Source organism: Saccostrea cucullata, unplaced genomic scaffold (genome assembly GCF_032062105.1).
Source record: "Saccostrea cucullata isolate Sc308-1 unplaced genomic scaffold, CSIRO_AGI_Scuc_v1 ctg1339, whole genome shotgun sequence".
Classification (NCBI taxonomy): Eukaryota; Metazoa; Mollusca; class Bivalvia; order Ostreida; family Ostreidae; genus Saccostrea; species Saccostrea cuccullata.
In genome coordinates, this window is record NW_026939764.1 from 46,573 (window position 1) to 58,092 (window position 11,520).

Below are 11,520 nucleotides of genomic sequence, written 5' to 3' on the forward strand. Positions count from 1 at the left end.
ACAAAAGGACAAAAGTTGGTACGGGATGCTAACAAAAGGACAAAAGTTTGTACGGGAAGCTAACAAAAGGACAAAAGTTGGTACGGAACGCTAACAAAAGGACAAAAGTTGGTAGGGGACGCTAACAAAAGGACAAAAGTTGGTACGGGACGCTAATTTGGGTGGTATGCCAAAAATGCCAGCTATGAATTACAAAATGCCAATAAGGTGGTACTATAAGTTACAAAATGCCAAAGATTCCAGCTATAAGTTACAGAATGCCAATAAGTTGGGTACAGTCCACTAATTGTTTTCCCATAGGCGACAATGTTAACGTTTCGTCTCATAGCGATGTCCCTAATTTTCGTTCAGAAATGAGTGACCCCTCAAATCAAAGCACATCAACTTGTCTTTCCTTGGTTAAAATCTCGAGGTGGCATGTCAGATTCGTTTTCCGGCAAAATGCGTCTGTCTGCGGGAACCTCTAAAAATGAAAGTGAAAGTAGGGGAATTTCAGAGTTCTCACTGGGTTATAATACATAAAATAATTCGACTGATCTTCTTGATAAATTACATTTGCCAAGCTTTTTTGGTAGGAAAGATATTCCTTATCAACAAGTGTGAGGCTCGGTTCAGTACATCTGCCCATTTTTTTTATGCTAGCCTGCAAATTAAGGAACTTGTAATTTTTTCTGCACTACTTTCTTCTCCTACCGATTCTAAAAATAATTAGTGGGATGTACCCAATATGAAAAAGGATTTTTTTGATTTGACAATATTTTACACTGTTTGTCAATCTAGAGCATAAGAAGAGGCATCATGCCAAGTTTCATGAAAATTCAACCATTAATTAAGATTTTACAGCTTTTAAAGTTCTATGTGTAATATCCTTAAAAAATGCTCCAATCTAGCCAAAACTGCAGCCAAGTTTTAAGTCAAATTTTAGCCTATTAACACATTTATACTTTTCTAATTCACCTTCATATCTTTAAATACATATAGTCAAATCATAATCAAGCTCTTAATTGGGTCAATTTCACTTATTTTAAAAAATAAATCTATTTCCGCACAAAATATGACCATTTTTCACCCTATAATTCATATTTCTCCAGAAATGACAAAAAAATGAAGTTACCAAATACCCCGAAAGTAGTAAAATAAGAAAGTACTGATTATTTCCTGTCCATATATGTATCATTCATGAAATTTTGTCTATGAATAAAAAAGTTATAAGCCTTTACACTCCTATATAGAATCATTTGTTTCAAAGCAATTTTTATGCCAATGCAAATTTACTCATCTATGACGTCACAATGACATCATAATAATGGATAGCTCAATACATGTGTATCATCACTTTTCCCGTACTTTTCATGTAAGACAAAATCAGTGCTAATATATTCATGTTAACAATAAAAAATAAAATTATAAGGTTTTGCAGATTAAATAAATAATCTACTAAAATTGTTTTGTTTCCATGGTAACCAGTTTGTAATTTGTAGGAAAATGAGACAAAGTTTTGAATTTCCGGACAAATCGCTTAATTTTGACAGTCAAATATTTATGAAATTTCAATTTTTATATCCGTGTAATCTTAATAATGCATGATTTACAAAACAATGGTGTATATCTAATTAATATGAAATTCTTACATAAGAAAAGAAAATCAATATGAGCTGCAAAATGTATATAGCAGTGCATGTACAGATTAGTTATAGATTTATAGATTAATACTTTCACATTCAAATCACCTATTTAATATGTACATTTCCTCACCCCCAACCCTCACCCCACCCCCACTTCAATGATTTTTTCTTTTTTAGAAAACTTTAACTTACACATTTTGCCGACTGTCAGATTTTGCTGGTGATGTTTCTAGATGTATTCACATGGGTGTGTATTTGCTGGCCAATAATTTTAAACACCATCTGCATGAACCTCATGGTTTTTCTTTACCAATCGCCATGAACCTAAAAAAATCAATAAAATAAATGGCACAATATCACATTTGCAGACAGACACACACACAGACATTCAACACATACAATTTGACCATATTCCTTTTATGCCCATAACTTGAAATTAATTTAAAATGATGAATTTGCTCCCACTTGAAATCACACTGTTTACATTGGTAATTAAGTTATAATTAATTCAGCAGAATAGGAAAAAAGCATGTTTTACTGACAATAATTGTACTTTCAACAAATACATGTAATGCAATTGCTAAAAAATATGAGAAAAAATCAGTTAATTTGCATGTTCACACACATCGTTTAACTCCCAGACAGCTGTACCCAGCTTGACCGCGCAACTGATCTGAAATAATGTATGTCACATACGTGACGTGTCGATCATCATCTTCCAAAAACATTAAATTGCTACTTACAAATACTGTACTAAGGTATACCTCTTACATCCTGTGTAAAATACAAATGCCCATCACATATATACTGCTAAACACTGCACTGAACAGTTTTGATAACTTTCTGCTAAGTCTACTTTCACTTCGACCTTGACCCTGATTGAATACCGATCCCGACCTCATTTGTGAATTTTTGTGTATTGAAAATAAACCACAGTGGAGCATGTACTTCTACATAACTGCTTCCTAATCAATTTACATATTTATGATTCTGAATAAATAAATGATATAAATCGATACATTTAATCTACATGATACATGTGTAAACAATGGGCGATACATGTACGAGGATGTACGAGGAGGGGGGGGGGGGGGTGTTCTAGACACTTAATTTATGAATCAACAATTTGATTGAAAATGTGTATCAACAATATAAGAATTGTTTTTTTTTTCATAAATTTGAACAATTGAAAATATTAGAAAACACCAACTTTGAAATAAATTCAAGATCTATGACATCTTTCACTTACTTAAAGGCTTCCCAATATGGGTACAGTCCACTAATTGTTTTCCCATAGGCGACAATGTTAACGTTTCGTCTCATAGCGATGTCCCTAATTTTCGTTCAGAAATGAGTGACCCCTCAAATCAAAGCACATCAACTTGTCTTTCCTTGGTTAAAATCTCGAGGTGGCATGTCAGATTCGTTTTCCGGCAAAATGCGTCTGTCTGCGGGAACCTCTAAAAATGAAAGTGAAAGTAGGGGAATTTCAGAGTTCTCACTGGGTTATAATACATAAAATAATTCGACTGATCTTCTTGATAAATTACATTTGCCAAGCTTTTTTGGTAGGAAAGATATTCCTTATCAACAAGTGTGAGGCTCAGTTCAGTACATCTGCCCATTTTTTTTTTATGCTAGTCTGCAAATTAAGGAACTTGTAATTTTTTCTGCACTACTTTCTTCTCCTACCGATTCTAAAAATAATTAGTGGGATGTACCCAATATGAAAAAGCATTTTTTTGATTTGACAATATTTTACACTGTTTGTCAATCTAGAGCATAAGAAGAGACATCATGCCAAGTTTCATGAAAATTCAACCATTAATTAAGATTTTACAGCTTTTAAAGTTCTATGTGTAATATCCTTAAAAAATGCTCCAATCTAGCCAAAACTGCAGCCAAGTTTTAAGTCAAATTTTAGCCTATTAACACATTTATACTTTTCTAATTCACCTTCATATCTTTAAATACATATAGTCAAATCATAATCAAGCACTTAATTGGGTCAATTTCACTTATTTTAAAAAATAAATCTATTTCCGCACAAAATATGACCATTTTTCACCCTATAATTCATATTTCTCCAGAAATGACAAAAAAATGAAGTTACCAAATACCCCGAAAATAGTAAAATAAGAAAGTACTGATTATTTCCTGTCCATATATGTATCATTCATGAAATTTTGTCTATGAATAAAAAAGTTATAAGCCTTTACACTCCTATATAGAATCATTTGTTTCAAAGCAATTTTTATGCCAATGCAAATTTACTCATCTATGACGTCACAATGACATCATAATAATGGATAGCTCAATACATGTGTATCATCACTTTTCCCGTACTTTTCATTTAAGACAAAATCAGTGCTAATATATTCATGTTAACAATAAAAAATAAAATTATAAGGTTTTGCAGATTAAATAAATAATCTACTAAAATTGTTTTGTTTCCATGGTAACCAGTTTGTAATTTGTAGGAAAATGAGACAAATTTTTGAATTTCCGGACAAATCGCTTAATTTTGACTGTCAAATATTTATGAAATTTCAATTCTTATATCCGTGTAATCTTAATAATGCATAATTTACAAAACAATGATGTATACCTAATTAATTTGAAATTTTTAAATAAGAAAAGAAAATCAATATAAGCTGCAAAATGTATATAGCAGTGCATGTACAGATTAGTTACAGATTAATACTTTCACATTCTAATCACCTATTTAATATGTACATTTCCTCACCCCAACCCCCACCCCCCACTTCAATGATTTTTTTTTTAGAAAACTTTAACTTACACATTTTGCCGACTGTCACATTTTGCTGGTGATGTTTCAAGATGTATTCAAATGGGTGTGTATTTGCTGGCCAATAATTTTAAACACCATCTGCATGAACCTCATGGTTTTTCTTTACCAATCGCCATGAACCTAAAAAAATCAATAAAATAAATGGCACAATATCACATTTGCAGACAGACAGACACACAGACATTCAACACATACAATTTGACCATATTCCTTTTATGCCCATAACTTGAAATTAATTTAAAATGATGAATTTGCTCCCACTTGAAATCACACTGTTTACATTGGTAATTAAGTTATAATTAATTCAGCAGAATAGGAAAAAAGCATGTTTTACTGACAATAATTGTACTTTCAACAAATACATGTAATGCAATTGCTAAAAAATATGAGAAAAAATCAGTTAATTTGCATGTTCACACACATCGTTTAACTTCCAGACAGCTGTACCCAGCTTGACCGCGCAACTGATCTGAAATAGTATGTCACATACGTGACGTGTCGATCATCATCTTCCAAAAACATTAAATTGCTACTTACAAATACTGTACTAAGGTATACCTCTTACATCCTGTGTAAAATACAAATGCCCATCACATATATACTGATAAACACTGCACTGAACAGTTTTGATAACTTTCTGCTAAGTCTACTTTCACTTCGACCTTGACTCTGATTGAATACCGATCCCTCACTCTTTTGTGAATTTTTGTGTATTGAAAATAAACCACAGTGGAGCATGTACTTCTACATAACTGCTTCCTAATCAATTTACATATTTATGATTCTGAATAAATAAATGATATAAATCGATACATTTAATCTACATGATACATGTGTAAACAATGGGCGATACATGTACGAGGATGTACGAGGGGGGGGGGGGGGGGGTCTAGACACTTAATTTATGAATCAACAATTTGATTGAAAATGTGTATCAACAATATAAGAATTGTTTTTTTTTTCATAAATTTGAACAATTGAAAATATTAGAAAACACCAACTTTGAAATAAATTCAAGATCTATGACATCTTTCACTTACTTATAGGCTTCCCAATATGGGTACAGTCCACTAATTGTTTTCCCATAGGCAACAATGTTAACGTTTCGTCTCATAGCGATGTCCCTAATTTTCGTTCAGAAATGAGTGACCCCTCAAATCAAAGCACATCAACTTGTCTTTCCTTGGTTAAAATCTCGAGGTGGCATGTCAGATTCGTTTTCCGGCAAAATGCGTCTGTCTGCGGGAACCTCTAAAAATGAAAGTGAAAGTAGGGGAATTTCAGAGTTCTCACTGGGTTATAATACACAAAATAATTCGACTGATCTTCTTGATAAATTACATTTGCCAAGCTTTTTTGGTAGGAAAGATATTCCTTATCAACAAGTGTGAGGCTCGGTTCAGTACATCTGCCCATTTTTTTTATGCTAGCCTGCAAATTAAGGAACTTGTAATTTTTTCTGCACTACTTTCTTCTCCTACCGATTCTAAAAATAATTAGTGGGATGTACCCAATATGAAAAAGGATTTTTTTGATTTGACAATATTTTACACTGTTTGTCAATCTAGAGCATAAGAAGAGGCATCATGCCAAGTTTCATGAAAATTCAACCATTAATTAAGATTTTACAGCTTTTAAAGTTCTATGTGTAATATCCTTAAAAAATGCTCCAATCTAGCCAAAACTGCAGCCAAGTTTTAAGTCAAATTTTAGCCTATTAACACATTTATACTTTTCTAATTCACCTTCATATCTTTAAATACATATAGTCAAATCATAATCAAGCTCTTAATTGGGTCAATTTCACTTATTTTAAAAAATAAATCTATTTCTGCACAAAATATGACCAGTTTTCACCCTATAATTCATAGTTTCTCCAGAAATGACAAAAAAATGAAGTTACCAAATACCCCGAAAGTAGTAAAATAAGAAAGTACTGATTATTTCCTGTCCATATATGTATCATTCATGAAATTTTGTCTATGAATAAAAAAGTTATAAGCCTTTACACTCCTATATAGAATCATTTGTTTCAAAGCAATTTTTATGCCAATGCAAATTTACTCATCTATGACGTCACAATGACATCATAATAATGGATAGCTCAATACATGTGTATCATCACTTTTCCCGTACTTTTCATGTAAGACAAAATCAGTGCTAATATATTCATGTTAACAATAAAAAATAAAATTATAAGGTTTTGCAGATTAAATAAATAATCTACTAAAATTGTTTTGTTTCCATGGTAACCAGTTTGTAATTTGTAGGAAAATGAGACAAAGTTTTGAATTTCCGGACAAATCGCTTAATTTTGACAGTCAAATATTTATGAAATTTCAATTTTTATATCCGTGTAATCTTAATAATGCATGATTTACAAAACAATGGTGTATATCTAATTAATATGAAATTCTTACATAAGAAAAGAAAATCAATATGAGCTGCAAAATGTATATAGCAGTGCATGTACAGATTAGTTATAGATTTATAGATTAATACTTTCACATTCAAATCACCTATTTAATATGTACATTTCCTCACCCCCAACCCTCACCCCACCCCCACTTCAATGATTTTTTCTTTTTTAGAAAACTTTAACTTACACATTTTGCCGACTGTCAGATTTTGCTGGTGATGTTTCTAGATGTATTCACATGGGTGTGTATTTGCTGGCCAATAATTTTAAACACCATCTGCATGAACCTCATGGTTTTTCTTTACCAATCGCCATGAACCTAAAAAAATCAATAAAATAAATGGCACAATATCACATTTGCAGACAGACACACACACAGACATTCAACACATACAATTTGACCATATTCCTTTTATGCCCATAACTTGAAATTAATTTAAAATGATGAATTTGCTCCCACTTGAAATCACACTGTTAACATTGGTAATTAAGTTATAATTAATTCAGCAGAATAGGTAAAAAGCATGTTTTACTGACAATAATTGTACTTTCAACAAATACATGTAATGCAATTGCTAAAAAATATGAGAAAAAATCAGTTAATTTGCATGTTCACACACATCGTTTAACTCCCAGACAGCTGTACCCAGCTTGACCGCGCAACTGATCTGAAATAGTATGTCACATACGTGACGTGTCGATCATCATCTTCCAAAAAACATTAAATTGCTACTTACAAATACTGTACTAAGGTATACCTCTTACATCCTGTGTAAAATACAAATGCCCATCACATATATACTGATAAACACTGCACTGAACAGTTTTGATAACTTTCTGCTAAGTCTACTTTCACTTCGACCTTGACTCTGATTGAATACCGATCCCGACCTCATTTGTGAATTTTTGTGTATTGAAAATAAACCACAGTGGAGCATGTACTTCTACATAACTGCTTCCTAATCAATTTACATATTTATGATTCTGAATAAATAAATTATATAAATCGATACATTTAATCTACATGATACATGTGTAAACAATGGGCGATACATGTACGAGGATGTACGAGGAGGGGGGGGGGTGTTCTAGACACTTAATTTATGAATCAACAATTTGATTGAAAATGTGTATCAACAATATAAGAATTGTTTTTTTTTTCATAAATTTGAACAATTGAAAATATTAGAAAACACCAACTTTGAAATAAATTCAAGATCTATGACATCTTTCACTTACTTATAGGCTTCCCAATATGGGTACAGTCCACTAATTGTTTTCCCATAGGCGACAATGTTAACGTTTCGTCTCATAGCGATGTCCCTAATTTTCGTTCAGAAATGAGTGACCCCTCAAATCAAAGCACATCAACTTGTCTTTCCTTGGTTAAAATCTCGAGGTGGCATGTCAGATTCGTTTTCCGGCAAAATGCGTCTGTCTGCGGGAACCTCTAAAAATGAAAGTGAAAGTAGGGGAATTTCAGAGTTCTCACTGGGTTATAATACATAAAATAATTCGACTGATCTTCTTGATAAATTACATTTGCCAAGCTTTTTTGGTAGGAAAGATATTCCTTATCAACAAGTGTGAGGCTCGGTTCAGTACATCTGCCCATTTTTTTTATGCTAGCCTGCAAATTAAGGAACTTGTAATTTTTTCTGCACTACTTTCTTCTCCTACCGATTCTAAAAATAATTAGTGGGATGTACCCAATATGAAAAAGGATTTTTTTGATTTGACAATATTTTACACTGTTTGTCAATCTAGAGCATAAGAAGAGGCATCATGCCAAGTTTCATGAAAATTCAACCATTAATTAAGATTTTACAGCTTTTAAAGTTCTATGTGTAATATCCTTAAAAAATGCTCCAATCTAGCCAAAACTGCAGCCAAGTTTTAAGTCAAATTTTAGCCTATTAACACATTTATACTTTTCTAATTCACCTTCATATCTTTAAATACATATAGTCAAATCATAATCAAGCTCTTAATTGGGTCAATTTCACTTATTTTAAAAAATAAATCTATTTCCGCACAAAATATGACCATTTTTCACCCTATAATTCATATTTCTCCAGAAATGACAAAAAAATGAAGTTACCAAATACCCCGAAAGTAGTAAAATAAGAAAGTACTGATTATTTCCTGTCCATATATGTATCATTCATGAAATTTTGTCTATGAATAAAAAAGTTATAAGCCTTTACACTCCTATATAGAATCATTTGTTTCAAAGCAATTTTTATGCCAATGCAAATTTACTCATCTATGACGTCACAATGACATCATAATAATGGATAGCTCAATACATGTGTATCATCACTTTTCCCGTACTTTTCATTTAAGACAAAATCAGTGCTAATATATTCATGTTAACAATAAAAAATAAAATTATAAGGTTTTGCAGATTAAATAAATAATCTACTAAAATTGTTTTGTTTCCATGGTAACCAGTTTGTAATTTGTAGGAAAATGAGACAAAGTTTTGAATTTCCGGACAAATCGCTTAATTTTGACAGTCAAATATTTATGAAATTTCAATTTTTATATCCGTGTAATCTTAATAATGCATGATTTACAAAACAATGGTGTATATCTAATTAATATGAAATTCTTACATAAGAAAAGAAAATCAATATGAGCTGCAAAATGTATATAGCAGTGCATGTACAGATTAGTTATAGATTTATAGATTAATACTTTCACATTCAAATCACCTATTTAATATGTACATTTCCTCACCCCCAACCCTCACCCCACCCCCACTTCAATGATTTTTTCTTTTTTAGAAAACTTTAACTTACACATTTTGCCGACTGTCAGATTTTGCTGGTGATGTTTCTAGATGTATTCACATGGGTGTGTATTTGCTGGCCAATAATTTTAAACACCATCTGCATGAACCTCATGGTTTTTCTTTACCAATCGCCATGAACCTAAAAAAATCAATAAAATAAATGGCACAATATCACATTTGCAGACAGACACACACACAGACATTCAACACATACAATTTGACCATATTCCTTTTATGCCCATAACTTGAAATTAATTTAAAATGATGAATTTGCTCCCACTTGAAATCACACTGTTTACATTGGTAATTAAGTTATAATTAATTCAGCAGAATAGGAAAAAAGCATGTTTTACTGACAATAATTGTACTTTCAACAAATACATGTAATGCAATTGCTAAAAAATATGAGAAAAAATCAGTTAATTTGCATGTTCACACACATCGTTTAACTTCCAGACAGCTGTACCCAGCTTGACCGCGCAACTGATCTGAAATAGTATGTCACATACGTGACGTGTCGATCATCATCTTCCAAAAAACATTAAATTGCTACTTACAAATACTGTACTAAGGTATACCTCTTACATCCTGTGTAAAATACAAATGCCCATCACATATATACTGATAAACACTGCACTGAACAGTTTTGATAACTTTCTGCTAAGTCTACTTTCACTTCGACCTTGACTCTGATTGAATACCGATCCCGACCTCATTTGTGAATTTTTGTGTATTGAAAATAAACCACAGTGGAGCATGTACTTCTACATAACTGCTTCTTCATCAATTTACATATTTATGATTCTGAATAAATAAATTATATAAATCGATACATTTAATCTACATGATACATGTGTAAACAATGGGCGATACATGTACGAGGATGTACGAGGAGGGGGGGGGGGGTGTTCTAGACACTTAATTTATGAATCAACAATTTGATTGAAAATGTGTATCAACAATATAAGAATTGTTTTTTTTTTCATAAATTTGAACAATTGAAAATATTAGAAAACACCAACTTTGAAATAAATTCAAGATCTATGACATCTTTCACTTACTTAAAGGCTTCCCAATATGGGTACAGTCCACTAATTGTTTTCCCATAGGCGACAATGTTAACGTTTCGTCTCATAGCGATGTCCCTAATTTTCGTTCAGAAATGAGTGACCCCTCAAATCAAAGCACATCAACTTGTCTTTCCTTGGTTAAAATCTCGAGGTGGCATGTCAGATTCGTTTTCCGGCAAAATGCGTCTGTCTGCGGGAACCTCTAAAAATGAAAGTGAAAGTAGGGGAATTTCAGAGTTCTCACTGGCGTTATAATACACAAAATAATTCGATTGATCTTCTTGATAAATTACATTTGCCAAGCTTTTTTTGGTAGGAAAGATATTCCTTATCAACAAGTGTGAGGCTCGGTTCAGTACATCTGCCAAATTTTTTTTATGCTAGCCTGCAAATTAAGGAACTTGTAATTTTTTCTGCACTACTTTCTTCTCCTACCGATTCTAAAAATAATTAGTGGGATGTACCCAGTTGGTATGCCAAAATTGACACACAAAATGCCAAAAATGCCAGCTATGAATTACAAAATGCTAATAAAGTGGTTCTATAATTACTACAGATGGTAGGGACTCTAACTATGAATTACAAAATGCCAATAAAGTGGTACTATAAGTTACAAAATGCCAAAGATGCCAGCTATAAGTTACAGAATGCCAATAAGTTGGTATGCCAAAAATTAAAAACAAAATGCCAAAAATGTCAGCTAGGAATTACAAAATGCTAATAAAGTGGTACTATAAGTTACTACAGATGGTAGGCACGCTAACCCCTAACCCTAACCCTGCCTTTTGACTAACAGT

General features: G+C 32.1%; 1 long non-coding RNA gene across 6 annotated transcripts; it reads right to left on the reverse strand.

Moving 5' to 3' along the window:
- Positions 1-268: 268 nt before the first annotated feature.
- On the reverse strand, positions 269-10,993 carry LOC134253894 (uncharacterized). 6 transcript variants are annotated; one of them, XR_009989195.1, is made up of 9 exons: positions 10,715-10,992; positions 9,661-9,792; positions 8,096-8,306; positions 7,044-7,175; positions 5,478-5,688; positions 4,426-4,557; positions 2,875-3,085; positions 1,818-1,949; positions 269-463 (listed from the first exon to the last, which is right to left on the reverse strand). It is a non-coding gene; the product is annotated as an uncharacterized LOC134253894 (long non-coding RNA). The 6 variants fall into 6 exon arrangements; XR_009989199.1 differs by lacking the exon at positions 8,096-8,306 and having other exon boundaries at positions 10,715-10,993; XR_009989197.1 differs by lacking the exon at positions 7,044-7,175 and having other exon boundaries at positions 10,715-10,990.
- Positions 10,994-11,520: the final 527 nt, after the last annotated feature.